The 6350-nt window shown below is 43.2% G+C and overlaps 1 pseudogene; it reads left to right on the forward strand.

Annotated features, from left to right (window-relative positions):
• Positions 1-5025: 5025 nt before the first annotated feature.
• LOC148044416 (endogenous retrovirus group K member 8 Gag polyprotein-like) lies at positions 5026-6144 on the forward strand (annotated as a pseudogene).
• Positions 6145-6350: the final 206 nt, after the last annotated feature.

Genomic DNA, 6350 nt, shown 5'->3' on the forward strand with positions numbered 1-6350 from the left:
AACAGGTAATTTGAAATTTGAAAAAACACCTAATTTGTTACACTAGTGCAGTGATAGCTAAACTTTTTCCCATCACGTGCCAAAAGCGGGGAGAGCGCAGGGGAGTCACGTGTGGGCGTGCCCACCCTCTGCATGCATCCACACGTGACTCCCATCCCCTTGCATGGGCGTGCGATCCCCGCCCTCCCCCCGCTTTTGGGGTGAGGTGGACCTGTTTTTTGTTTTTTGGGCAAAAATCCCCCCCCCATCCCGAAGGCCCTCTGGAGGCTTCAGGAGGCTTCCCTGAAGTCTCCAGAGGGAGACCAATGGTCCAACGCACAAACCAGAAGTCCATTCCTGAACTTCTGGTTTTCCCATTGGGTTGTTTTTTTGCCCTGCAGAGGCTTCAGGAAAGTCTCAGAAGGGCAAAAAATGGCCAAAAATGAAGGCCGAAGTCATCTGGCCAGCATGCACATGCGCGCTGGAGATGACAGGGCAACGCCTCGGGTGCCCTAACATATGGCTCTGCGTGCCCCCTCTGGCATGTGTGCCATACATTCACCATTAGAGTACTAGAGTCCCAGTATTCCTAAATTAGTATTCAGGCTATACTATATTTTAGATTCGTGTGTAGCCATCATTTAATTGCATATGTGCTATTATGAAACCTTATTGAGACTACCCAACTCCCCAGGCTGATTAATTTGTATTGGAAGAGGTTATACTGAATAACATTGTAAGCCTGAAATTTCAAAGGAATGAGGAGATGACTCCCTTTGCTGATAACAGAAGGCAAATACGGATTTGTAAAACGAACAGAAAAATATAAAATAATTTAATTGCATATATTAATGTGCTAATGAGAAACCCTTAGATCTAAGAACAGCATTTATATACTAACAAAACTTTTATGACATACTACAGATATTCTGTGAAAAAGCTCCTTTAGTAGGAGCCCATGAAAGTTTTCTGAGACATAGAGTTTGAAAAGGGGGAAAAGGTGTGGAAGGCGAACATGTATTTTGGTGGATTTAACCTATAAGTGGATGGGCCAAATAATAAATTGATTCAGAAAAAACACCATGTTCCTTGCTTCCTGCCTGGTCAAGAGAAAAACACATAATCTGACTGCAAATTCTGAAAAGGGTAATTACAAATAGGTAACTGTGCCAATAAACTATTGCCCACAGGAATGAAACAGCTCAACATTCAGCCACTACAGTGTCCTGCTTTAATATGGTAATTGATGAAAAGCGATGGAACTGAATGGGATAAAAATCAATGTTCATGTTTTCAATGTACACACTATATTATATACATACAGTCCTGCCCACAAGGCCTTCTCCATATCTTTTTAAAAGAAAAATTCAGGGACACTAAGAAATCAATCGAAAACTTTCTATACGCAGAATCTTCTTTAGCTAAGTAGTGCTTACAAACTGGGTCATTTTGTTTCCATTAGGATATGCTACAAGCATTTGCATCCACATTATGATTGAGATAATGATAAATAGACTTATAAGGAAGCAAGATAGTCCAAATAACCTAAGTAGAATTTAACTGAGGGCTGCACAATATGCCATACGCCCTCCAGTGCACAGATTGTCTTAAGACCAGTGTGACCTTGAATACACAGGAACTCCTATTTGAAAGTAATGTTACTTAAAATCATGCCAGAAGGCTGCAATTTTAGAAAACCTATATAGGTGTAGCTCCATTTAAAGAGATAGTTCATCAACTGTATATGGATTGTAATTGGCTCACTGCTTTATAATTAGAAAGAGTAATCCTGTGGAGAGAATAAGGATTTGTCCCAAAGAATACTTGGCATCTCAACAAAACCATGAGCGCCAGTCAGGGCCGGATTTTCCTATAGGCTAACTAGGCTTCAGCCTAGGGCCTCAAGATCAAGAGGGGCCTACATTCAAATTGTTAGCAAAATTAAAATTACACTATTCTAAAAACAGTGAACACTAAAACACTGAACTGAAAATAAGGAGAAATTCTACGCATATGACTAATAAACAAACATAAAAATGTATTGGTTAAGATCGTTCCAGCGCCGCGGCAGTTGGGGAGCCCGCCCACGTTCCCGGCACCGGCAGTCGGGCGAGAGGCGCGGCCGCTCCCAGTAGCCGCCCCATCGACGCGGAGCCCATCAGCGGTCAGGCAGGTGAGGGTGAGGGGGTTGAGCCGGGCAGCTGAGCTCAGCAGGGGAGGCGGCTGGCCTCGCTGCCTTTGCCGCAGAGCAGAGCCGCCCTCCGTCGGGAGGCCAGCTATATATATTGATATATATCACAGTAATGATGTATTTTATTGTCTCTCATGTAATTTACAAACTTAAAAATGGGAAGTGAAAGGGCCTCATAAGTGGAATAGCCTAGGGCCTCTTTTCATCTAAATCCGGCACTGGGCAAAGACAGCGAGGCCAGCCGCCTCCCCTGCTGCGCTCAGCTGCCCGGCTCAGCCCCCTCGCCCTCACCTGCCTGGCCGCTGGTGGGCTCCGCGTCGACGGGGCAGCTACTGGTCGGGCTCCCTGTTGTAGCCTCGTAAGAGGCGTCTGAGGTAACCTTGAACCGTTTATTCAAACAAGAACGAATAGAACATCAACTGTGAGTAGACTGGCACCTCTCCTTCGTCTGACAGCCTTTTATACTCGGCTGTCAAATGGTTCAACCAATAGCCTCGCGTATGACAGCCCGGCAACCGGCAGGCACGTCTGATTGGCTAAGACGCGCCTGGCTGCTGCCGAGCTGTCATTCGTAAGTCCGAGGACTTACGAGGCTACAACACTCCCCACCAGGAATTATTTAGCAAAATCCAAATGGAAGGAAAGGTACCTCCATCTTGGAGAACAGCTTTCATATCCTTGATACCCAAAGAAGATCAAGATCTTAGTCAACCAAAAAATTATAGGCCTATATCATTACTCAATACAGATTATAAAATTTTTACCAAAATACTAGCAAATAGGTTGATGTTGGTTATTCAGCAACTGATTCATAATGATCAAACTGATTTTATACAAGGGAGACAAATGAGAAGTAATGTTAATATATTGGAGTATTTGGGAAAGAATAACCAAGTCCCCGCAGCGCTTATATTTCTAGACGCCAAGAAAGCATTTGATCGAGTGAATTGGCAATTTTTAATGAAAACAATGCGAAAGATGCAAATTGGAGAATATTTTCTACAATCAATCAATGCAATATATCAGGAACAAACAGCACAAATTATAGTCAATGGAAGTTTAAAAGAATCTTTTAAAATCGAGAAAGGTACAAGATAGGGTTGCCCCCTATCACCATTATTGTTTATTATAACCCTGGAGTTATTGCTGAATAAAATACGGGGGTCAGATGATTTACAGGGAATTAAGATTAGGCATCATGAATATAGATTACGAGCATTTGCGGACAACTTGGTTATAACTTTAACCCAACTAGGGAAATCTACCAAGGTTTTAATGAATATGATTAATCAATATGGCCAAGTATCTGGGTTTAAAATAAATCTAGGGAAAACAATTATGTTAGTTAAAAATATGAACACTAATCAAAGGGAAGAATTAGAAAAAATAACAGGATGTGAGATAGTTAAAAAGGTTAAATATTTTAGGAGTTTATATCTCAAGCACAAAAACAGGATGTAACTACATACAGACAGCTTCTTACTATAGAAAGAGGTGTATTACAGCTAAAACCCTTGAATGGGTTAAAACAGGAAAAGGTAATCAAAACATGGTTTCAGTATGGACAGTTGTAGGCCAGATGGAAAAAAGATCAGAAAATTGGTATTACGGAAGACAAGGACAATCTACCAAAAAGAAATTAGGGATCAAAGTCAAATGCATATAAAAAGGTTATATAACATTAATAGAAATGGATTCTGAAACAGAATTAGTTAAAGACTGTATGATAAAGTGGGCACAAAATTTTGAAGAACCAATAATGTTGGACACATAGGAAAAGATATGGGTAAGAAATGTAAAATTCACTCAAGCCCAAAATCTGAGACAGAACTTTTACAAGATGTTTTATAGATGGCACTTGGATCCTAAAAAATTGGCTTGCATGTATCCAAATTTACAACCTAAATGCTGGAGATGTGATTGTGTTGATGCTACATATTACCATATATGGTGGACTTGTAAAAAGGTTAAAGCATTCTGGATAAAAATATGGTGGATTATGCAAAATATTTTTTAAAAGAGGATAAAGTTTGTTGGAATCCATCACTGGGTGTACGTGCAGGGCAGTTTTAGCTGCCTGGAACACGTACACGGGAATGGAGAGGCATCACGCCGTGGGACGCATCGGGGACTTTGCAGCCTAGCGGTCGGGACTTACTACGCAAGCGCATGTAACGTGAGCTGTGTGAGCAAGCTACGCCCATACCTGCCCTTTCTCCTCCCTCCCCCCACCCTATGCCATGCTGTAATATTTTATTTGTTTATTTGTAACATGTGACTATATACGCCTTTTGATATGCCTTTTTGATGACGTTGTAACTAACTTTCTCAATAAAAGAGGTCCCCGAAGTACATTCGAGGCCCTCATCCCGAGGAAACCGCGTCCAGCGTGTTCCTTATCCATTCGGTCCAAGAGTCATGAGCGGCCCGCCAGAAGCAGAATGCCGCAACTGGTGACCCCGACGTGATTTGGTGAAACCGAATACGTCTCTTGGAACCCCCAGACTCATTCGGCCAGAAGTGCCTACTGCAATTCAGGGACCGTCGGAGTTAGATGAAGCACCCTCCCTTGAATCGTGAGTATGGGGGGAGAATTCTCTAAGGCTCAGGTCGCGCACCTCCACGAACTTAGAGAGTTAACCAAGTCCTCAATTATTATCTTGAAGAACAATTGCAAGAATCTTTCTATCCCCTCAAAATCTGACTTAACCTCCCTTCTCAAATATGTTTATCAAACTTGCCCAGCTTATCCGGAGAAGGGGTCGATTCGAACATCCACATGGATAAAATTGGGAAAGTACTTTCATGAGACACCCAGGGCGCCACCGAAAGTCCTCTCCACATGGCGGATAGTTATGGAGTGTCTCCAAGTCCACGAAAATGGGATGGCTGGGGAGCCGGACCCTCCACCACTGTATCGATCCGGTGATAAATTGTCCCCCTTAAAAGAAAAAAAGATGATGCCTGCAGAGACATTAACAGCAGCGTCTCTGGAAGCTACGGCCCCAGCCAAGGAAAAATCGGCATTGCCCGATACGCCCGCAGGGGCCATAGCGCAAGCTCTAGCGCAGGCAAAGGCTAAAGGAGATCTGGAACCGGAGGAGTATGAATTTTGTTATCCGATAGAATATGATATGAATGGAGTTCCACATTTGGAAGCGCTCCCCATGAAATTAATCAGGGATCTAAAAACATCGGTTTCTACATATGGGTTGCAAAACCCCTATGTCCTTGGGTTAATTAGAAATATTGCTTCCTCCTTCTTTATGCTACCTAATGATTGGAAAGAATTGTGTCGCATGATACTAACAAGCTCTCAGTATGTGGTGTGGGAATCGAAATTCAAAAGGGAAGTGGAAAAAATTGCCCGAAAAATGGGAGGTGGAGTTTTCATAGAGCAAATTGCGGGCGTGGGACGATTTGAAGCTTGCAACATACAGAAAAACATGCCACGCCCACTCTAGCCTAGCTGCACAAAATGCACTCACAAAAATTGATGATGTGCATGGCCAGACTACTGGGTCATTCGCAAAAATTCACCAGGGTCCAAATCAACCTTATGGGGAATTCATAGATGAATTGCAAAAGGCTGTTGCCAGGGAAATTCAGAACACCATAGCACAAAGAGAACTGCTGAAAAAACTCACCTATGAAAATGCGAATGAGGATTACAAACGTATAATTCAATCTCTTAGTAAACCTGATGCAGAATTGGCGGATTATATTCAAGCTTGTAGAATAGTAGGGACTAATGTTTATAATATGGAATCATTGCCCCAAATCAGCGATCTGGCAATTGTTTTAATTGTGGGAAACCAGGTCACTTTAAAGCTCAATGCCGCGCCCCCGGCGGGGGTGCAGCCAAAACAGGGAATGGGAACGTTAAACCAAAAACAGTGTGTCCCAGATGTAAAAAGGGGTTCCACTGGGCAAACCAGTGTCGAACCAACCTGATCCCGCAGTCAGGAAACTAATGGAGGGGCGCTCAGCCAGCCCCACTCAAAAGGCTGAGACTCTTTCGTCTCCTGCCTCCTTTCCAGCCTCGATCGACCTCGTAGCCAGCGAGTCAATTGATGCCCCATTACCAGGTACCTCCTACTTCCTGCCTATTGCGCCAGCTACTCCCATCCCGATTCCTCCCTCTATGCCGGTACTTTTCTTTCCGCACCGGGATTTTATA

Source organism: Thamnophis sirtalis, unplaced genomic scaffold, assembly GCF_051295495.1.
Source record: "Thamnophis sirtalis isolate CommonGarterSnake01/CBP01778 unplaced genomic scaffold, rThaSir2_p1.2 scaffold_8, whole genome shotgun sequence".
NCBI lineage: Eukaryota > Metazoa > Chordata > Lepidosauria > Squamata > Natricidae > Thamnophis > Thamnophis sirtalis.